The following is a 23,489-nucleotide window of genomic DNA, read 5'->3' as shown; positions in this document are numbered from 1 at the left end:
CCTAATTATCTTTATTACAGATTGAACTTCCAATAAATACGAGCAACACACATTGGTATTTAGCTATTGTGAATACAAAAAAGCGTGAGATTAAAGTACTGGACTCATCGTGCTCGAAGTTTGACCGAGATGATCTCTTTATTACGGTTAGTTACTACACCAATTTTAATCCTACATGTAAATGACATAAATTCATACTTCGTTAATAGGTACTCCCTCCGTCCGGAAATACTTGTCATCAAAATGGATAAAAAGGGGTGTATCTAGAACTAAAATACATCTAGATACATCCTCTTCTATTCATCTTGATGAAAAGTATCCCCGGATGGAGGGAGTATCATTTCTGATCACTAATTGTTTTTTAGTTACGAGGACTACAACTTCAGGGGATGCTCACTTCAGGACTTGTGGCAGTATATCCATGAGTTGAGATGGCACCGTTTTGATATCAACACTTGGCTGCAAGAGAATTTTTGTGATGACTTGCTTCATAGTAAAATAAAAAAGAAACTTCATATCCGTTAATAAGACCGATCGATATTCGTAGTACTAGAACTCTGCACTTCATTGTACTTGCATTGTAAGCTTTACCATGTTATACCCTGAATTTACGAAAATATAGGTTCATCATCAAATTATGGCACCACAATAAAATAAAACACCATAAATATATAATAGTGTGTTTGCCCTCAAAAATGCCTTAGCTAACATGATAATTTTCAATCAGGTGAAGACAAAAAAGTGCACCTGGACCTATATGTTAATCCTTTCTTTAAGTGGTGAAGCACAGAAGAAAATAATACTTTAGTTTTCTAGATAATAAACATCAGGCAAACCAACCAAATCGTTCAAAGGCATGAGGATCACTTGCAAGTTGAGTCTTTGATTGACAGAATTAACCTCTGTTATGCAATTATCTGCATGGAACAACATAAACTGGGAAATTACAGCAGGGAAGCAAGCTAGAAAAGGTGAATTTGCAAACCTGTAGCTGGGGAAAGGCGCTCAACAAGTCTGGAAAGACTTGATTACACAGTGCATCAGGTAGAACTGTGCAAGATCGCCCTTACAATTATCTACCTGCCAAAATATTTCAGCTTCAGTTTTTAGTCCATCATAGATATAAAACTGTGTGGAATGAGTGCTCACAAACACATTCAGGCAAAAAATCCTAATGACACTACCATGCCAACCCAATATTATTAGTATCAAGTACAAAAGTAAAAATAAGTCACATAACACAATGAAGATTAGGAGCTATCTAAATGGATCTGGATCTAAATGAAGTCTATATGTTTCTAAGTAAGATTAACTGCTCAGAAGTGAATTCTACTCAGATGCCGCAAGAGACCTGAGCGGAAACAAGGACTAACTAGTCAAAAATTGTAGCCGAGTCTGCAGTGTGCGCCTAATCCCAGCACAAGCCGGCCCGCCACAGGTGCAGAAGAGGGAGCACTTCATCACGCAAAGGGCAGTGGCTCGCCGGTGTCGAGACTTGCTGGAGCGGAGGCGGCAACCTTGGGCGGAAGCAAGGCGAGGCGGACGGCAGCCAGGTGCGGGGGAGAATGGAGAGGCCAGCGGCGGCTGTCGGGAGGCTCTCCAGAATGGAAGCAAGATGGCGGCGCTCATGTGTGAAGCGGCGGGCGGCGCACACGCGAGGTCGTCCAACAGGAGGCGCTCTGCAGAGATCTAGGAGGAGATGAGGTCGGCCGAAGAAGAGCGAGCGGTGTCATGGTGTTCTCGCCGCTGAGCGACGACAGGAGGACGGCTAGCTGAGGCAAAGGAGAGCGTGTCGGTGGTGTGCAAGAGGCTCTCAGCCGGATTGGGGAGACAGTGCGAGGCGAGAGTGAGAAGAAGTGTGCCGACGCTATTCTCCAGCGAGGAGGAGAGACCAATGGAAGAGGCTGGCATTTTTGTTTATTTTTTTGCGGCAAGAGGCTAGCTTTGGGTTTTTTTTCATCTAAACACACTGTTTTATTACTCTAAAATGTTCATAGGGATACAATTCAAGTCTGGAGGGTTTATAAGCCACAAATGGCGCCCTAAGTCCAGACTAAAGGTGTGCTTATCAAGGCTTTGTGCCTCAAGATTAGTATCGCGACTTTCGAAGATGAAGGTGCATTGCTGAAATTACTCGGACATATTTCTTATTTCCTTCACTATGCTTTCATACATACCTCCCGTTCCTAGCTTGATGTCGTTCACCACAACTTTGCAATCTGGGGCAACAAGTACATTTGGCAGCCCAAGATCCTGGGCTAGAGCAAGCGCCTCGCGACAAGCTAACGCCTAGAGAGTCCCCGGGTCCGTGATACCCGAGACTTTGATGGCTGATGAGCCCAAATATTTGCCATCATGGTCCCTGCATATTGCACTATAGGTTCCTTCCTTCGCAGATCCTGAAACAGCACCATCGACTCGGACTTTTGCTATACATTCAAGGGGATGGACCCATCTTGATATGGTGTTGTTGCTGGATGTATTGGCCACTTGCTACATCTTCTTTGGTCTACACTCTTCAAGCTCACGGATGTACTTCATAATAAAATGATGAGTAGCCAGCGGACTCTGGAAAATATGTTCATGTAGGGCTTGTCGCCGAGAATACCAGATGGAGGTGTACCGGCTACTTATTATTTTATTATAAGTTGGCTTAAAGAAAGATGGGCCGGGGCTGGCTCTTGAGTGTGTTTCTCTTTTTTATCTTTTTTTGCTATTTTATTGTTACTCAAACAAAAACATATTTTATTTTTTAGCAAATAGAATTTTTTTGGCAGGAATTTAACAGAGGTGAAAATATTTTGAAGTTTCCACAAACTTTCATGAAAACTGAGTTGGAATCATTACATAATAATATTCACATCATCTCAAGTCGTTACTAAATCTTATTATTCTCATCTCTTTTTTTTGAGAAATATTCTCATCTTTTTCTGAGAGTATGCGTGTTGTGTATACCAAGTCCTTATATTTTAGTCCAAGCCTAAACAGTGCAAAGTAATTACAAATGAAATTGTTAGTCATAGAAAAACGAATTCATTATAAAAAAATCAAATAATATTTCCAAAAATTACAAAAAAATATTAGTGTTATTTTGAACAATTAAAAAACAATTGCAAGACCATTCTATGCACCACTATTTTGTCATCGGATGAAAGTGCGGAGCTGAAACACATCATGGCGAACAATGTTAGGAAGGCTTTTACTGGATACTCAAGGATACATGTTTATCGACTTCGTCAAAATTGAATATAAGAAGTGTTGCGAAATGATACAAGAACTGAGTTCTACTAATTTAATCGCCCGTTGCAACGCACGGGCATTTGTACTAGTAACTAATAAAATACGAATGCATGTCGCCAAAGATTATATAGTTGGATTCTTATTTGAACATAGTTTCCAATTATATAATATTTGTAACATGCATTAACATTTTGTTTGTTAAATTTGAGGGCAAAGTATGGAACAGGATATAAAGGGTAGCAAGACTAGACGAAGGTGGTAGCACACGGCCGCTCTCTACACAGCAACGCAATTGTCGACCGGCTTGTAAGTGACCATTCCCTGCGTGTTCAACTGCTCTATTCGTGTGGTTGCTTGCGGTTCAGGCGGCCGCGGCGCGCTCTGCTCGTGTCCCGCCGCGCGCGCTCTGCTCTCGCGTACCTCCAGGTGCTCTGCCATCGTCCCTCCATGCGCGCTGCTAGTGTTTGGGGCCGGCGCAGGATCACGCACGTTCGTGTGCATGCGGTTGCGCCGGGCATGGCGCGACGATGTAGTTACCCACTGCAAAAACTGCCATGCGTACGTGCCGAGAATCCACAGCGCCCGGCCCCCTTTTATTCCTGCAACCATTTACCTTCATCTCGCGTCTCACACGAGACAATAAGCACACCCACCAAGACATATACAGACAAGACATCCAGCGGTTCCAATGGCGCTCCCAGCGGCCGACGACGATAACGGCGGGCAGTTCACCACGCAACACGTTGTGGACACCCACATGAGGGGGGAGGCTCTCTCAATGTTGTACACAAATGATCCGGTCTCGGTGGAGGGCTCCATCCAAACTATGGAGCAGTTCCTTGCCGAGGACAAGTACCAAGTGGTCGGCTTCGACCTTGAGTACACCATGGGTCATGCCGGCCACGATCAGAAGGTTCCCGTCGCCCAGTTGTGCGTGCGACATGACGTCCTTGATGACCCACAAGTGTAGGGGATCTATCGTAGCTTCTCGATAAGTAAGAGTGTCGAACCCAATGAGGAGCAGAAGGAAATGATAAGCAGTTTTTAGTAAGGTATTCTCTGTAAGCACTGAAATTATCGATAACAGATAGTTTTGTGATAAGGTAATTTGTAACGAGTAGCAAGTAATAAAAGTAAATAAGATGCAGCAAGATGGCCCAATCCTTTTTGTAACAAAGGACAAGCCTAGACAAACTCTTATATGAAGGAAAGCGCTCCCGAGGACACATGGGAATTATCGTCAAGCTAGTTTTCATCACGTTCATATGATTCGCGTTCGGTACTTTGATAATTTGATATGTGGGTAGACCGGTGCTTGGGTACTGTCCTTACTTGGACAAGCATCCCACTTATGATTAACCCCCATTGCAAGCATCCGCAACTACAAAAGAAGTATTAAGGTAAACCTAACCATAGCATGAAACATATGGATCCAAATCAGCCCCTTACGAAGCAATGCATAAACTAGGGTTTAAGCTTCTGTCACTCTAGCAACCCATCATCTAATTATTACTTCCCAATGCCTCCCACTAGGCCCAAACAATGCTGAAGTGTCATGTAGTCAAAGTTCACATGACACCACTAGAGGGATGACAACATACATCTCATCAAAATATCGAACGAATACCAAATTCACATGACTACTTATAGCAAGACTTCTCCCGTGTCCTCAGGAACAAACGTAACTACTCACAAAGCATATTCAAGTTAATAATCAGAGGGGTATTAATATATATAATGGATCTGAACATATGATCTTCCACCAAGTAAACCAACTAGCATCAACTACAAGGAGTAATCAACACTACTAGCAACCCACAGGTACCAATATGAGCTTTGGATACAAAGATTGGATACAAGATATGAACTAGGATTTTGGATGAGATGTAGCTGGTGAATATGTTGATGAAGATTGACCCCATCCCGATGAGAGGATCGTTGGTCGTGACGATGGCGATGATTTCCCCCTCCCGAAGGGAAGTTTCCCCGGCAGAACAGTTCCGCCGGATCCCTAGATTGGTTCCGCCAAGGTTCCGCCTCGTGGCGGCGGAGTTTCTTCCTGAAATCTTGCTTATGATTTTTTCTTGGACAAAAGACTCCATATAGCCAAAGATGGGCATCGAAGGCCCACCAGGGGGCCACGAGGCAGGGGCGCGCCCAGGGGGTAGGGCGTGCCCCCACCCTCGTGGCCGGTGGGTGGCCCCCCTTTGGTACTTCTTGCGCCCAATATTTTTTATATATTCTGAAAAGTGCTCCCGTGGAGTTTCAGGACTTTTAAAGATGTGCAGAATAGGTCTCTAATATTTGCTCCTTTTCCAGCCCAGAATTCCAGCTGCTGACATTCCCCCTCTTCATGTAAACCTTGTAAAATAAGAGAGAATGGGCATAAGTATTGTGACATAATGTGTAATAATATCCCATAATGCAATAAATATCGATATAAAAGCATGATGCAAAATGGACGTATCAACTCCCCAAGCTTAGACCTCGCTTGTCCTCAAGCGAAAGCCGAAATCGAAAAATATGTCCACATGTTTAGAGATAGAAGTTTCGATAAAAATAAAATACGAACATGAGAGCATCATGATCATTCTTACAACAGCAACATATATAGGCCTGGACTATTCTGTTACTAGTAACAAAATAATATTTTGTTACCCTCGCCCCTATATAGAGGTCGATCCTTTTTTCCAAACTGGTATCGTTATTATTAAGAAAGGAAAAAAAGGACATTATCTCTTCTGTGTGGCCACTCCGCCTCCACCTCCTCTCCCTGGCTCCGACCGCCGCCCCGTGCCCTACCTTCTCCCCTGGCTCCGGCCGCGGCTCCGCGCCCCACCTTCTTCCCTGGCTCCGGCCGCCGCCCCGTGCCCCACCTTCTTCCCTGGCTCTGGCTGACGCCCCGTGCCCCACCTTCTCCCAGGTTCCGGCCGCCGCTCCGCGCCCCACCTTCTTCGCTGGCTCCGGCCCTCGCCCCGCTCCTCACCTTCTCCCTAAGTCCGGCCATCGTTCCGCGCCCGACCTTCCCCCTGGTTCTGGCCACCGCCCCGTGCCCCACCTTCCCCGCGGCTCCGGCCGCCACCCCGTGCCCAACCTTCTCCCATGGCAGCAGTCCGCGCCCCTCCCCCACCATCTCATGCCCCCTGGGCCGCTCACCATCCCGCATCCTCAGCGCGCCGACCGCCACCATCCCCAACACGCCAACCTCCAGTTCTTCACCAGCCCATCGTGACACCGCCCCATCTTCTTCCTCCTGGATTCTCCTAGCCATGGCGAGCGCCTCCTCCCTGCGCCAAGCTTGCTCCAGACTACGCAGAGCCGCCAACCCCCACCGCCTCGCGTGCAGTACAACCCCGCGCATGTACGAGGTTCAAAGAACTTGCAGAGAGAAGGAAAGGACATGTTAAGGTCGGCAGCTTCCTCATCGCCATCCCGGTATGGTGCGTGTCCTGTGTTCATCCTCCATTGATTTTACTAACTAGCGGCAACATAACCTCCGCCTGCACATTTTTTCGGAATTTCTAGAATTCCTAGAGCTTCAGTCTAACTATATTGCTTCTGCCATTATTCCTACACAGAAAAAACACACTGATGATTGTTTTGTTCCCTGGACCTAAACACATTTGTTCTTTAAGCTTAAATGCATTTATTCTCTGAACTTAAATAGGTTGGTTCTCTGAACATAAGTGTGTGCGTTCTATGTGTGTTGAAGCATTATATATTTAGTTGTACTGTTGGATTGGATGATCATAGTGACTATTGAGCTTAATTTTCGGCGCAGGTCGTGGCTTTTCTATGGCACGCCTCCCACCGCTTCTCCTCGCTGGACTAGTCAACCTACAAGAGAACAACTCAAACAAAAAGTACTCAAGGTGGACTTAAGCTGAACTGGTGACGGTCTTAGAAACTGCATGTTTGAAAGTGGCCAAGGTTCTTGAAAGCTAAAAAGTTCGAACCTTGTAAACGACAACAAGATTTTTTGCCATTTGTTTCACTTACTGGAGCGCTTTGCTAATGGGTACGATAAGTATAACATAAGTGAATGAAAAGAGAGGTTTCGTCCAACTAATTAGTTTTCTCTGTATTTTTAGTTCCGTGTACTGTCTGATCAATTCTACCGTAGCTCCGAACAGCAGGAGAAAAATAAAGAAAGTTCAAGTAAAATCTCAAATAAAAATTCAGTTCAAGTTGAAGCCCAGGAGTATATCCATATGGAGCGGACATGGCAGTCGATCTTGTTGAAGATTATCAATAAATAGATGGTGAAGTTGGCAAATGCCTGAATCAGATGGTGCCTACACTACAAAAAAAATACACTTCCATGATGATACGTGTTTCTCACAGTAGGTCGCGTTTTTTGTCATGCATGTACATCCATGACGATTTTATGACAGAATCAAGATAGTCATACCTGTGCTGTCGTAGAAGTGTTCCATGACATTACCAAAATTATCATCACGGAAGTGTGCTCTTCCATGACGATAAATCGCGTGTCACAGAAGTGCTTTCGTCAAGGGTGAACGACACATGGCATCCACCGTAACGGAACATCGTTAAGCTATCGGGTCGGGTTTTGGATCCGATAACCCGTTAACAGCCCCGACCAATGGGCATTTTCCACGTGTAAAATCATCATTGGCTGGAGGAAACACGTGTCGGCTCATCGTTGGGACAGATGTCATCCACTCATTGGATGGAAGGCGCCTATGATACGTCGACACGTGGCACGGCCCAACAGAGGCCCATTCTTGTGAAAAGGCTGGCCCGTTTGACTTGGTCAAAAGGTGGTGGGCCGGCCCATGGAAAGCCTGTTAACGGCATGTTCGCATATAGCCCATTTATAGCCCGCTAACCCAAGGCTCGTTACGCCCTATCCGAATTAGGCCCAGTAGCGTCTTCTGGGCCATCCAATATGATTCCAGCCCGTTTTCACTTTTGGCCCATGTATGGCTCATGACGTCTTTCGGCCCATATGAGGCCCTATGTAACTCTTGGCCTATTAACGGCCCGTGGTGAAACTGGCCCGTAATGAACAGTGTATCACTTTACACCCATTAACGGCCCTTGGTGAAACTGGCCCGTAATGAACAGTGTATCACTTTATACCCATTAACGGCCCGTTATTCCGTTGGGCTGCTTCTAGCCCATGTTATCTTTCGGCCTTCTCAGAGCCCATTTATTCTTGGGCTCATTTCCAGCATTCGTTTACTTACGGCCCGTTACTGTCATTTTCTGCTTGTGGGCCAAATTCAGCCCATGGTTACAGTCAGCCCGTTTGTGGTCCGTTAATACGTTGGGCCATTTTCATAGCGTCATCAAATACGACATATTAATGATGGCCCGTTTACGGCCATAATGCGGCCTGTTATTGGCCCATGTTTGGCCAATCGATCATACGTCCCGTATAAGGCCCATTGATTATACGGACCATAGAAGGCCCATTGTTTCTACGGCCCATAGAAAGCCCATTGTTTCTACGGCCCGTAGAAGGCCTATTGTTTCTACGGCCTGTAGAAGGCCCACTGTTTCTACGGCCCGTAGGAGGCCCAGTGTCACTACAGTAAATATTAGCCCATGGTTGTTGTGGCCTAGTTTTAAAAAATAGGTTATTGCAGCCACTAGCAAACCGCGGAAAAAGAACTGCACTGACTACAAGCAAACAAATAAACAAGACAACAAGGAAATAAATAAGCAAGCAACTTATGCTAGGCTATCACGGCTATTACACATATTACATCCACTAGGCATCAAAGTTCGCCACCAGTGCAAATATAGGGAACAAAGCAGCATATAAACGCCGCAGCAAAACAAGTCCAGAACTGAAACCACTTCAGAAGAGTTCAAGAAACAATATCCTGGGTACCCATAATGCTGGCAAGATGCTTAGCAAGATTATTAACTTTCTCTTGTTTGGCTCTTAAATCCTCCAGCGCTTGCTGTTGCACAAGAAAGTACGCATCTGAATTCTGCAGGGTCTTCCTCAGTCCTTCGGCTTCTTGCCGCAGCACAGCTGACTGACGCCTTTCAGCTTGTAGTTGAGACTGAAGAAGTCGAAGTGATTCAGGTAGCGAGTTCGAAGAGCTTGTGCCAGTGGTACTGGCCAGTAACTCGAACACTACATCAACGCAGAATTGTGGGGTTTTCTCACTGTCTACAAGATCATTTTTATCACCTTTCTTTGAGACCAACAGGGTTGTCTCACTATCTTGAACCTTATCTACATTACTTTCTCTACCATTGCATAGTGGGGTGCTCTTCTCCAATATTCTGTTTGCATACTACAAGAGAAACAAGCAGACACATCACGGGTTTAGCTTGTAGTATATGAAACTCATTTTGGTAAACCGGTTCAGTAGTAAGGTGGACAGGATAACAGCATGAAACAAACATATATCTATGTACTATGGTCACTGTATTGTCCATATCATTCTAGTTTATGTTCCCTAATCAAGATAGAGACACAGTTCAACTCATATATTTTTAAGACACAGTAGCATAGACAGAATATAAGTGTGAGAAACTACACGACATTGGCAGCACTTGTAATGTGCATCACATGAGAACATAACTGTTTATACAACTTAAACTAAAATCAACATAGAGCAAGAAGTTAGAACGGCAATCCAGTTAAAGAAATAGGTTTAAAACATACATGCTGCGCCATTGGAGTTTCAATTGGATCCTTCAAATTCGGAAGTAGTTGGTATGAGTAAATACAGTGATGCAATAGCAAAGGAGTGTGGACCATAGCTACGGAATCTGACCTGAGAACAGTTGTTCTTCTGCTCTAAACGTGGAGTTTGGGTTAGCTGTCGTGGTCTTCATGCTTTGGGCATTGTATTAGCTTTACAAACTACTTGTGTGGGAGTACTCTGTGGTGGACATGGTGCTTTGTCAACTATAAGTGGGTTACTATCTGCTGGGGTTGCGGTTAGATGGGTTGTAGCTGGTTCTCTGCCCAACGGTGTAAGTGTGCAATCTGGAAGAGTCTCAATTATGTGTGGTGGGGCTAGTTTGTGGGCCAGTACAACCATGGTTCTATCTGCATCGACGGGTAGCACTGTCTTTTGTGAAGAACGGGTTTTTGCTCCCTTAGATACTGCCATCACCCCCTCCAATTCAAATGGCTGATAAACAAGAAAAGAAATTGAACATACAGACATTGTATGATAGACAGATGTGGTAATTCACATATATGTTGTCTAACCAAACAGGACAGCATGACACAGTTTCACATATATGATGCCTAACTAAACAGGATAGCATGACACAGTTTTAGATATATGATGGATAACTTAACAGGATATAATGGCATAATTCAACATATGATGAGTACCTAAACAGGATGACATGACACAACTATATGATGTCTTTCTAAAATAGGTTGGGATGAAATAATTCACATACATGTTGTCTAAGTATACAGGATGTCATGATATAATTGACATAATTGATTCATATACTAAGCAGCTGGCACTCGCATGTATGATCTCTAAACTAAGCAGATAGAATTCAATATTGTGCATATGATGTGTAAACTAAGCAATGCAAGACACCATATGCATCATATGAGAGATATAAACATTGCAACTTAGAGCATACACCTCAGGTGGGATATAGGACTGGTCATCTGTCTCTGAATCCTCCTCTGAGGAGCTCCCTGTAACCATCGAGATATATCCTTCAACAGGTACCATTGCCTGCTCTGAAGACCTTGTTTTCACTCCAGATTTTTCCATAACCGGCTCAAATGGCTGATACACATGAAGAGTAGTTCAATATACACAGATTGTCGAAAAATGGAATACATAATGAAAAAAATATGGCATGAGATAATTCACATATATGATGCATGGCTCCATGGCGGTGCATAATTCACATATATGATAACTGGCTGAAAAACATGGCATTGCATAATTCACATATCTGATATAGAAAGCAAACAGGAGGCATTCACAAAAAGCATGTCTAATCTAAGAAGATGGCATGGCAATGCAAGACACCATATGCATGATATGAGCAATATAACCCAGCCAAGTTAGAGCATGCACCTCGGGGGGGGGATACGACTAGTCATCTCTCTCTGAATCCTCCTCTGAGGAGCTATTTGTAACCAACAAGAACTCTGCATCAACAGGTAGCACTAACTGCTCAGAAGACCTTGTTTTCACTCCAGATTTTTCTCATGACCGACTCAAATGGCTGATGCATAGGAAGAGTAGATGAATGCATAAACATTGTTGACAAATGGAATACATTATGGCACGATACAATTCACATATACGATGACTAGCTAAACAGGATGGCATTGCATGATTCACGTATATGATGCCTGGCTAAAGAAGATGGCATTGCATAATTCCCATATACTCCCTCCGTTCCTACATATTTGTCTTTTTAGATATTTCAAATGGACTACCACATACGGATGTATATAGACACATTTTAGAGTGTAGATTCACTCATTTTGTTCCGTATGTAGTCACTTATTGAAATCTCTAAAAATACAAATATTTAGGAATGGTGGGAGTATGATATAGAAACCAAACAGGTGGCATTCACACAAAGCAAATCTAAACTAAGCTAATGACATATAAGATGTATAATGTAAGCAATGCAAGGCGCCATATGCATGATATGACCAACATCAGCATGCCAGGTTAGAGAAAACACCTCAGGTGGTAAACAGGCGTGGTCGGCTCCTTCTGAATCTCCATCTGAACAGTTATCTTCCTCTGGAATACAATCTGGAAATGCAGGAGGGGGGCACTTCGCCCACCATGGAGCGGCGTCCGCATGACATTATATTCGCACGCAACAGTCTTCTCTTTTTCTCTACATGTTCAGTACGATTGTGTACAATATATGACATGCATAATAATAAAATAGTTAGATTTTGTAAGGCCTAAGGGGTGCATGCAAAAAATCAAGACTGATGGTAGCAAACGAGTGGATGGATCCAAAACTAATGATAGCAGGTAGATTATAGCTTTAGTTTAAAAAGATAGACAATGGATCATCTATTGTTTGTTGCCCACCCAACATGAACCACATAGAAGACCCAGATGAACCAGATAGTAGATAGATACTATTCGTTGTTGGCTCGATATGAGACCCATGGGCAATTCAAAACTCAAGATTGAACGATAAAGTAGCAGGTAATAATAACCGATGTATAATGTAAGCAAACACGAAAGACCGCGACCTCTCTTCCGGAACCGTGTAGTCCTCAGGTTCATCTGCTCAATCAATGATGGTAATGCAGTTGGCGTGGCTGCCGGCAACAGGGAAGATGATCTGAGGCGGCGAAAGGAAGTCTGCAGGGGGATCTCTGCTGCAGTGAACGCTTCTGTCGATGGTGCACCTCAGGTGGGGTGGATGACGGCACGGTAGGAGCAGGACATAACACACAGAGTTTTCTTTAACGCCTATCTGAAAATGAAGTAAATCTGTAAGGGCTCCTTAGAATTGGAGGATTCTATAAACGCAGGGACATGAAAAACACAGGAATAGGATAGGAATGCATGTGCAAAATAGAGCATTTGGAAACATAGGATTTCAGTCAACCTGGGTGTTTAGCTCACATGAATTGGAAGAACAGAGGAATGGAGAAACAAAGTGATGCGACGAGTGTACAACCTCTTTGGCATAGCCTTTTGGACCTCAGCATCATTGGGTTGGACGTGGAGGATGGTGATGATGCTGGTGTGACTGTCAGAGGCGGGGAAGACGATCCGAGGCCTTTGGAAACGGTGCCGAGGGTACTGCTCCGCTGTGATGGACAGTTCCGTCGTTGGAGCAGCTCCGCTGAGGTGTATGGCGACGAGGCTGAAGCATGACAAGACAGACAACGTTAATCTGAAGTGGTACCCTAATATCATCTGCAATAGATGATGTAAAATACATCACCAAAAAGTGCTATATGTAAAACGCATCAGCCGCGCCACGGCTGCTCCGACAGATGCTGTAAGTACTGTTCACTCTGAACTTAACTGAAGAAAATGAACTTCACAGTCGAAACTGAATTTTACTATCAAAACTGATTGAACTAGCAACAGAGCATTGCAATAGATGTTTAGGGCGTTCAAGCACTAGTAGCAGAGAAGCAGTGATCTAAATCAGCAGACGCTCGAGCAGGGAACGCACTAGCAGAGAGCAAGTCATGCAGTAGCACCGCGAGCGAGTGCTAAAGCAGCAACTCCTGTAGCTGCTGGAGGTCATGCAGCAGCAGCAGCAACAGCAGCGCAAGCGAGAGCAAGAGCAGAGCAGCAGCACGAACGAAAGCAGGAGCAGTGCAGCAGCGTGACTGACAACAAAACATGTCTGGGCATCGTGGCTCGGCCGAGAACATTGAGAAACTTGGTTTTAAAATTCTTGTAAATCCAAAACATGTCTGAAAATCATGAAACTTGGCATGGATGTCATGTCATGGTACTACCATGTTGTGGTAAAAAAATTAGCCGAATAGGAACAGATTTTTGGTATAAGCTTTTGCAAACCGAAGCTTCTCTCAAGAAGGCTCGTGGTTTTGAGAGGGAACGTGCCACCTTTGAGTGTGAAACGATATACATTGTCCCCCTTGAGCTTATTTACAAAGGCAACATAGAACTACATGACTGCCCTGTTAAATTTTGGAATTATTCCGGCTTCCTTTGGCCTTATTTACACATTAATTGAGTTTTTGGTCATTTAATGTGCATAATTCAAATTTCAACTACAAGCACATGCTTCCGTGCACCAAAGTTGGTTGTAAAATCACATTTGTGTCCTCGGGTGAATTTCCACTCCCTCCTTCCATCTATATAGGTCCTAATGCATTTTTCGAGGCTAACTTTGACCAAACGTTAGAGCAATAATATATGACATGCAACTTACACAAAGCATACCTTAAATTTTGTATGTCAAAGGAGCTTCCAATAATATAATTTTCAGTATACATCTCATGTGCTATTAATCTTGTCAATAGTCAAAGGCTGTCTTGAAAAACACATTAGGCCCTATATAGATGGAAGGAGGGAGTAGGTCCCATGCAAAAAAATGAGAATAAAATTCAAACATCTGGGCATCGTGGCTCGGTCGAGAAAATTGAGAAACTTGGTTTTAAAATCATGAAACTTGGGATGGTGTCATGTCATGGTAGTACCATGCCGTGGTAAAAAAAATTGGCCGAATAGGAACAAATTTTGGTATAAGCTTCTTGCAAATTGGAGCTTCTCTCAAGAAGGCTCGTGGTTCTGGGAGGGAACGTGTCACCTTTGTGTGCATAATTCAAATTTGAAATACAAGCACATGTTCCAGTGCACCTAAGTTGGTTGAAAAATAACTTGCGTGTCCTCGGGTAAATTTCTAGGTTCCATGCAAGAAATGGGAATGAAATTCAAAATTCTGGGCGTCGCGGCTGGGTTGGAAAAGTTGAGAAACTTAGTTTTTTAATTCCTGTAAATCCAAAACACACATGAAAATAATGAAACTTGGCTTGGTGCCATGACATGGCACCAACATGTTGTGGTAAATTTGCAGTCCGATTTGCGAAGGCGCACACATTAACAATCAACAAAGTCATTTTGGAACAAGTGTTATCACGTTACAATCGGAAACACAAGTATTATTGAAACCGTGGGCGTTCTACTTACTAGTACCATTTACGTGCTGCCACGCATCCCCATTTTTTATTAGCTAGGAGGCGCCATGCAGGGTAGCTATTTGAGTACGAGAGGCGTGCGATTAGACCCCTGCGCGTGCCTATCGGGGGGAGAGCCCTTTGACCTCCATCTGCCGTCCACCTCTCTCCCAAGGTCTCCGTTAATGGCGCCCGAGCCTCTGTTTAATGGCATGGCTATGTCTCACTCGACTGAGATTTAAGAGAGAAAAAAGAAAATCCGAAAGCACGGATCTTGATGTAAGATCCGACGGACCTATATAGCATCTACTGCAACTTATAGCAAGACTAATGAATATATAAGGACAATTAAAAAAAATTGATCAAAGAAGGGCTTGCCCCTTCCGATTTTCATTACTGAAAACCACCACAATTCACAAGAAGTTCAGCACAACTCCAGCCTAACACGAAGGACTAAAAGCTACCAGATTGAAATCGCAACATCCCAAGAGGCCAACAAAGGCCAAACATCTGCGCTAGAACCCAACATTTCACAACCGACGACACAATCCACATCCTAACCCGATTATTACATCAAAAGAAACCATGAAACTAGTCTCCGCGGCGAGCGACGATGAGCTCTTTCGTGTCCTCAAGACGCTGCTTGAGAACATCCACGGATTCCTCCACCAACCTTTGGCGCTTGTTGCGGAGCATGTCATTCTCGTCCATAAGTTTCTTCAACAAGGCACTGGTCTCCTCCTGCAAGTCTGCACTTCGGACGATCTTCTCCCTCAGCAGGTCGCGCTCGGCCCGAAGCCTCTCATTGCCCTCCCTTAGTTGCCGGATGACGCCGGTAGCCTGTTCAAATGAGGCTATCATGTCGTCCTGCAACCTCGCCGAGCCGGAGATCTGATCCATCTGGTTATGGACGATCGCATGCATGCGCCTGTAACAGTCGTTGCCTGCCCGTGAGAAATTTTCCCAAGCCGTCGTGGTGCGGCGGGACATCTCTGCTACATTCGTGGCACGGCGGGACATCTCTGCTGCTTCCGCGGCACGACCGGACCAGCCTACTGTATCGACGGCGCGGCGGGACCTCCGTGCTGCTTCAGCGGCGCGGCGGGACCTCTGTGCTGCTACTTCCGCGCGGCAGGACATGTCGGCTGATCTCGCAGCTGAAGGAAATATGCTCTAGAGGCAATAATAAAGTTATTATTTAATTCCTTATATCATGATAAATGTTTATTATTCATGCTAGAATTGTATTAACCGGAAACATAATACATGTGTGAATACATAGACAAACAGAGTGTCACTAGTATGCCTCTACTTGACTAGCTCGTTGATCAAAGATGGTTATGTTTCCTAACAATAGACATGAGTTGTCATTTGATTAACGGGATCACATCATTAGGAGAATGATGTTATTGACTTGACCCATTCCGTTAGCATAGCACTTGATCGTTTAGTTTGTTGCTATTGCTTTCTTCATGACTTATACATGTTCCTATGACTATGAGATTATGCAACTCCCGTTTACCGGATGAAAACTTTGTGTGCTACCAAATGTCACAACGTAACTGGGTGATTATAAAGGTGCTCTACAGGTGTCTCCGAAGGTACTTGTTGGGTTGGCATATTTCGAGATTAGGATTTGTCACTCCGATTCTCGGAGAGGTATCTCTGGGCCCACTCGGTAATGCACATCACTATAAGCCTTGCAAGCATTGCAACTAATGAGTTAGTTGCGGGATGATGTGTTACAAAACGAGTAAAGAGACTTGCCAGTAACGAGATTGAACTAGGTATTGAGATACCAACGATCGAATCTCGGGCAAGTAACATACTGATGACAAAGGGAACAACGTATGTTGTTATGCGGTCTGACCGATAAAGATCTTCGTAGAATATGTGGGAGCCAATATGAGCATCTAGGTTCCGCTATTGGTTATTGACCGGAGACGTGTCTCGGTCATGTCTACATTGTTCTCGAACCCGTAGGGTCTGCACGCTTAAGGTTTTGATGACAGTTATATTATGAGTTTATGAGTTTTGATGTACCGAAGGAGTTCGGAGTCCCGGATGAGATCGGGGACATGACGAGGAGTCTCAAAATGGTCGAGATGTAAAGATCGATATATTGGACGACTATATTCGGACATCAGAAAGGTTCCGAGTGATTCGGGTATTTTTTGGAGTACCGGAGAGTTACGGGAATACATATTGGACCTTATTGGGCCATACGGGAAAGAAGGAAAAGGGCCTCAAGGGTGGCCGCACCCCTCCCCTTGGTCTGGTCCGAATTGGACTAGGGAAGGGGGGCGCCCCCTTCCTTCCTTCTCCTTTTCCCTTCCTCTTTTCCTATTTCATATGGGAGGTGGAATCCTACTAGGACTAGGGAGTCCTAGTAGGACTCCACACTTGGTGCGCCCCCTCCTAGGGCCGGCCTCCTCCTCCCTTGCTCCTTTATATACGGGTGCAGGGGGGCACCCCAAAGACACAACAATTGATCCTTGAGATCTATTAGCCGTGTGCGGTGCCCTCATCCATCATAATCCTCGATAATATTGTAGAGGTGCTTAGGCGAAGCCCTGCGACGGTAGAACATCAAGATCGTCACCACGCCGTCATGCTGACGGAACTCTTCCCCGACATTCTGCTGGATCAGAGTCCGGGGATCGTCATCGAGCTGAACGTGTGCTAGAACCCGGAGGTGCCATAGTTTCGGTGCTTGATTGGTCGGGCCGTGAAGATGTACGACTACATCAACCGCATTGTGCTAACGCTTCCGCTTCCGGTCTATGAGGGTACGTAGACAACACTCTCCCCTCTCGTTGCTATGCATCACCATGATCTTGCGTGTGCGTAGGAATTTTTTTGAAATTACTACGTTCCCCAACAGTGGTATTAGAGCCAGGTTTTATGCGTTGATGTAATATGCATGAGTAGAACACAAGTGAGTTGTGGGCGATATAAGTCAAACTGCTTACCAACATGTCACACTTTGGTTCGGTGGTATTGTTGGATGAAGCGGCCCGGACCGACATTACGCGTACGCTTACGCGAGACTGGTTTTACCGCCATGCTATGCACACAGGTGACTAGCGGGTGTCAGTTTCTCCAACTTTAGTTGAACTGAGTGTGGCTACGCCCGGTCCTTGAGAAGGTTAAAACAACACTAACTTGACAAACTATCGTTGTGGTTTTGATGCGTAGGTAAGAACGGTTCTTGCTCAGCCCGTAGCAGCCACGTAAAACTTGCAACAACAAAGTAGAGAACGTCCAACTTGTTTTTGCAGGGCATGTTGTGATGTGATATGGTCAAGACGTGATGAGATATAAGTTGTTGTATAAGATGATCATGTTTTGTTATCGGCAACTGGCAGAAGCCTTATGGTTGTCTCTTTATTGCATAAGATGCAAGCGCCAAATAATTGCTTTACTTTATCGCTATGCGATAGCAATAGTTGCAAGAGCAGTAGTTGGCGAGACGACCATGTGACGACACATTGATATAGATCAAGATGATGGAGATCATGGTGTCATGCCGGTGATGATGGAAATCATGACGATACTTTGGAGATGGAGATCAAAGGCACAAGATGATGATGGCCATATCATGTCACATATTTTGATTGCATGTGATGTTTATATTTTATACATCTTATTTTGCTTAGTTCGACGGTAGCTTTATAAGATGATATCTCACTAATTATCAAGGTACAAGTGTTCTCCCTGAGTATGCACCGTTGCGAAAGTTCTTCGTGCTGAGACACCACGTGATGATCGGGTGTGATAGGCTCTACGTTCAAATACAACGGGTGCAAAATAGTTGCACACGCAGAATACTCAGGTTAAACTTGACGAGCCTAGCATATAACAGATATGGCCTCGGAACACGGAGACCGAAAGGTCGAGCGTGAATCATATAGTAGATATGATCAACATAGTGATGTTCACCATTGAAACTACTCCATCTCACGTGATGATCGGACATGGTTTAGTTGATATGGATCACGTGATCACTTAGAAGATTAGAGGGATGTCTGTCTAAGTGGGAGTTCTTAAGTAATATGATTAATTGAACTCTAATTTATCATGAACTTAGTCCTGGTAGTATTAGCATATATATGTTGTAGATCAATAGCTCACGTTTAGCTCCCCTGTTTTATTTTTGATATGTTCCTAGAGAAAACTAAGTTGAAAGATGTTAGTAGCAATGATGCAGATTGGATCCGTGATCTGAGGTTTATCCTCATTGCTGCACAGAAGAATTATGTCTTTGATGCACCGCTAGGTGACAAACCTATTGCAGGAGCAGATGCAGATGTTATGAACATTTGGCTAGCTCAATATGATGACTACTTGATAGTTTAGTGCACCATGCTTAAACAGCTTAGAATCGTGACTTCAAAGATGTTTTGAACGTCATGGACCATATGAGATGTTCCAGGAGTTGAAGTTAATATTGCAAGCAAATACCCGAGTTAAGAGATATGAAGTCTCCAACAAGTTCTATAGCTAAAAGATGGAGGAGCATAGCTCAAGCAGTGAGCATGTGCTCAGATTGTCTGGGTACTACAATCACTTGAATCAAGTGGGAGTTAATCTTCTAGATAAAATAGTGATTGACAGAATTCTCTATTCACCATCACCAAGTTAGTAGAACTTCGTGATGAACTATGATATGCAAGGGATAACGGAAACGATTACCAAGCTCTTCGTAATGATGAAATCGACGAAGGTAGAAATCAAGAAAAATATCAAGTGTTGATGGTAGACAAGACCACTAGTTTCAAGAAAAGTGCAAAGGGAAGAAGGGGAACTTCAAGAAGAATGGCAAGCAAGTTGCTTCTCAAGTGAAGAAGCCCAAGTCTGGTCCTAAGCCTGAGACTAAGTGCTTCTACTGTAAAGGGACTGGTCACTGGAAGCGAAACTGCCCCAAGTATTTGGCGGATAAGAAGGATGGAAAAGTGAACAAAGGTATATTTGATATATAGATTATTGATGTGTATTTTACTAGTGTTCGTAGAAACCCCTCGGTATTTGATACTGGTTCAGTTGCTAAGAGTAGTAACTCAAAACGGGAGTTGCAGAATGAACATAGACTAGTTAAGGGTGAAGTGACGATGTGTGTTGGAAGTGGTTCCAAGATTGATATGATCATCATCGCACACTCCCTATACTTTTGGGATTAGTGTTGAACCTAAATAAGTGTTATTTGGTGTTTGCGTTGAGCATGAATATGATTTGATCATGTTTATTGCAATACGGTTATTCATTTAAGTAAGAGAATAAATTGTTGTTCTGTTTACATGAATAAAACCTTATATGGTTACACACCCAATGAAAATGGTTCGTTGGATCTCGATCGTAGTGATACACATATTCATAATATTGAAACCAAAAGATGCAAACTTAATAATGATGGTGCAATTTATTTGTGGCACTGCCGTTTAGGTCATATTGGTGTAAAGCGCATGAAGAAAATCCATGCTGATGCGCTTTTGGAATCACTTGATTATGAATCAGTTGGTGCTTGCGAACCATGCCTCATGGGCAAGATGACTAAGACTACATTCTCCGAAACAATGGAGCGAGCAACAGATTTGTTGGAAATCATACATACTGATGTATGGGGTCCGATGAATATTGAGGCTCGTGGCAGGTATCATTATTTTCTGATCTTCACAGATGATCTGAGCAGATATGAGTATATCTACTTGATGAAACACAAGTCTGAAACATTTGAAAAGTTCAAAGAATTTTAGAGTGAAGTGGGGAATCATCGTAACAAAAATATAAGTTTCTACGATATGATCGCAGAAGTAAAATATTTGAGTTACGAGTTTGGCCTTCAGTTAAAAACAATGTGAAATAGTTTCACTACTCACGCCACCTGGAACACCACAACATAATGGTGTGTCCGAACGTCATAACCATACTTTATTAGATATGGTGCGATCTATGATGTCTCTTACCGGTCTACCACTATCGTTTTGGGGTTATGCATTAGAGACAGCTGCATTCACGTTAAATAGGGCACCATCTAAATCCGTTGAGACGACACCGTATGAACTATGGTTTGGCAAGAAACCTAAGCTGTCGTTTCTTAAAGTTTGAGGTTGCAATGCTTATGTGAAAAAGTTTCAACCTGATAAGCTCTAACCCAAATCGGAGAAGTGCGTCTTCACAGGATACCCAAAAGAAAATGTTGGGTACACCTTCTATCACAGATCCGAAGGCAATATATTCGTTGCTTTGAATGGATCCTTTCTAGAAAAGGAGTTTCTCTCGAAAGAAGTTTGTGGGAGGAAAGTAGAACTTGATGAGGTAACTGTACCTGCTCCCTTATTGGAAAGTAGTTCATCACAGAAATCTGTTCCTGTGACTACTACACCGATTAGTGAAGAAGCTAATGATGATGATCATGTAACTTCAGATCAAGTTACTACCGAACCTCGTAGGTAAACCAGAGTGAGATCCCCACCAGAGTGGTACGGTAATCCTGTTCTGGAGGTCATGTTACTTGACCATGACAAGCCTACAAACTATGAGGAAGCGATGATGAGCCCAGATTCCGCAAAATGGCTTGAGGCCATGAAATCTGAGATGAGATCCATGTATGAGAACAAAGTATGGACTTTGATTGACTTGCCCAATGATCGGCGAGCCATTGAGATTAAATGGATCTTCAAGAGGAAGACGGACGCTGATAGTAGTGTTACTATCTACAAAGCTAGAATTGTCGGAAAAAGGTTTTCGACAAATTCAAGGTGTTGACTACGATGAGAGTTTCTCACTCGTATCTATGCTTAAGTCTGTCTGAATCATGTTAGCAATTGCCGCATTTTATGAAATCTGGCAAATGGAGAAACAAAACTGCATTCCTTAATGGATTTATTAAAGAAGAGTTGTATATGATGCAACCAGAAGGTTTTGTCAATCCTAAAGGTACTAACAAAATATGCAAACTCCAGTGATCCATCTATGGACTGGTACAAGCATCTCGGAGTTGGAATATACGCTTTGATAAGTTGATCAAAGCATATAGTTTTATACAGACTTGCGGTGAAGCCTGTATTTACAAGAAAGTGAGTGGGAGCACTACAACATTTCTGATAAGTATATGTGAATGACATATTGTTGATCAAAGATAATGTAGAATTATTCTGCAAAGCATAAAGGAATGTTTGAAAGGATTTTTGCAAAGAAAGACCTCGGTGAAGCTTCTTACATATTGAGCATCAAGATCTATAGAGATAGATCAAGATGCTTGATAAGTTTTTCAATGAGTACATACGTTCAAAATGGAACAGACAAAGAAGGAGTTCTTGCCTGTGTTACAAGGTGTGAAGTTGAGTAAGACTCAAAACCCGACCACGGCAGAAGATAGAGAGAGAATGAAAGTCATTCCCTATGCCTTAGCCATAGGTTCTATAAAGTATGCCAAGCTGTGTACCAGACCTATTGTATACCCTGCCCTGAGTTTGGCAAGGGAGTACAATAGTGATCTAGGAGTAGATCACTAGACATTGGTCAAAATTATCCTTAGTGGAATAAGGATATGTTTCTCGATTATGGAGGTGACAAAAGGTTCGTCGTAAAGGGTTACGTCGATACAAGTTTTGACACAGATCCAGATGACTCAAAGTCTCAATCTGGACACATATTTAAAGTGGGAGCAATTAGCTAGAGTAGCTCCGTGCAGAGCATTGTTGACATAGAAATTTGCAAAATACATACGGATCTGAATGTAGCAGACCCGTTGACTAAACTTCCCTCACAAGCAAAACATGATCACACCTTAGTACTATTTGGGTATTAATCACATAGCGATGTGAACTAGATTAATGAATCTAGTAAACCCTTTGGGTGTTGGTCACATGTCGATGTGAACTATAGGTGTTAATCACATGGTGATGTGAACTATTGGTGTTAAATCACATGGAGATGTGAACTAGATTATTGACTCTAGTGCAAGTGGGAGACTGAAGGATATATGCCCTAGAGGCAATAATAAAGTTATTATTTATTTTCTTATATCATGATAAATGTTTATTATTCATGCTAGAATTGTATTAACCGGAAACATAATACATGTGTGAATACATAGACAAACAGAGTGTCACTACTATGCCTCTACTTGACTAGCTCGTTGATCAAAGATGGTTATGTTTCCTAACCATAGACATGAGTTGTCATTTGATTAAGGGGATCACATCATTAGGAGAATGATGTGATTGACTTGACCCATTCTGTTAGCATAGCACTTGATCATTTAGTTTGTTGCTATTGCTTTCTTCATGACTTATACATGTTCCTATGACTATGAGATTATGCAACTCCCGTTTACCGGAGGAACACTTTGTGTACTACCAAACGTCACAACCTAACTGGGTGATTATAAAGGTGCTCTACAGGTGTCTCCAAAGGTACTTGTTGGGTTGGCGTATTTCGAGATTAGGATTTGTCACTCCGGTTGTTGGAGAGGTATCTCTGGGCCCACTCGGTAATGCACATCACTATAAGCCTTGCAAGCATTGCAACTAATGAGTTAGTTGTGGGATGATGTGTTACGGAATGAGTAAAGAGACTTGCCGGTAACAAGATTGAACTAGGTATTGAGATACCGACGATCGAATCT

The sequence above is a fragment of the Triticum urartu genome, chromosome 3 (genome assembly GCF_003073215.2).
Source record: "Triticum urartu cultivar G1812 chromosome 3, Tu2.1, whole genome shotgun sequence".
Classification (NCBI taxonomy): domain Eukaryota; kingdom Viridiplantae; phylum Streptophyta; class Magnoliopsida; order Poales; family Poaceae; genus Triticum; species Triticum urartu.
Note: the sequence above shows the minus strand (reverse complement) of the source record.